This window comes from Podarcis pityusensis (genome assembly GCF_964106645.2).
Source record: "Podarcis pityusensis genome assembly, chromosome: 4".
Classification (NCBI taxonomy): domain Eukaryota; kingdom Metazoa; phylum Chordata; class Lepidosauria; order Squamata; family Lacertidae; genus Podarcis; species Podarcis pityusensis.
Window position 1 is genome coordinate 42,038,071 of NC_138027.1, and position 380 is coordinate 42,038,450.

Sequence of the window (380 nt, forward strand, 5' to 3'; positions counted from 1 at the left end):
CCATACTGTGTGTGTGTGTGTGTGTGTGTGTGTGCGTGTGTGTGTGTGTGTGTGCATGCGTGCACATCTTGGAAATGGTTCCATTCTTTGGCACTAATGAACATCTCATGCATATTTCTTGATTATTTTATTGGGCCTATCAGCTGGGGGAGGGCTCTCAATGTGCCCTGTTGACTTGTCCCCAAATTGGTAAAACTGCTGAGCACTTTCATAGTAAGCAGTGCTGTGTGTCTTGTGTGTGGTTGTGGGTATGTCTTGGAATAGCATGCTGATCTTGAAGTTGTTTGCTAAATGTTGGCTCTTCATTAACTGTATAACTTGCAAAACTTTTTAGCATGTCTCTTCTTCCATTAAAAACTCATGAATGCTACTTTGCGCTT